Source organism: Stegastes partitus, unplaced genomic scaffold (assembly GCF_000690725.1).
Source record: "Stegastes partitus isolate 25-593 unplaced genomic scaffold, Stegastes_partitus-1.0.2 Scaffold1240, whole genome shotgun sequence".
In the NCBI taxonomy this organism is placed as follows: Eukaryota; Metazoa; Chordata; class Actinopteri; family Pomacentridae; genus Stegastes; species Stegastes partitus.
In genome coordinates, this window is record NW_007578971.1 from 71532 (window position 1) to 72208 (window position 677).

Consider the following 677-nt stretch of genomic DNA (forward strand, 5'->3'; position numbering starts at 1 on the left):
GCCCTCTGTTTGGAGGCCGGGCTCTGACGTCACTTCCGACTCCTTCTTCTTCTTTGGTGCCTTTTTTCAGCAGCGCAAAGAAGCCTCGCTGTTGGAATATTGTTTTTTGTTTGTTTGTTTTATGTTTTTGTGTTTTCATTTTTATAATCAAAATGTTTTTTTTGTTTTTTTCTTTAACATTTTTTTTTTTTTTTTTTTAACCTTTTTGTCCCTCCGTACAATTTTAAATGAGCCCCGTGGTGGTACAGAGATGCTACAAATCATAAAATCATGTTCTCATATTCTCTCCCATTGTACTGCTTTTAGATATTTCATCATAATTGATTTAGTTTGTCGTGTTTTTTTTTTTAAGAAAACAAGTCTAAAAGCAAAAACAGAGTAAAATTAAAGTAATATTTTTTATTGAAAATATGAAATATGTAATTTTATAACTATTCTGCCCCTTCAAGTCAGTATTTAATAGAGGCACCTTTTGCCACAATTACAGGTGTACAGATGTCCAGTTGTTCAGGAATCACGAGTGAACACCCCATTTTCAAGTCCAGCTACAAATTCTCACTTGGCCACTCCAGAATGTTCACCTTCTGTGTAGCTTTTGTAGTATGTAACTGGTCATATTCATGCTGAAGAACAAATCTTCTCCCAAGTGGCAGTTCTCTTGCGACTGTATCAGGATT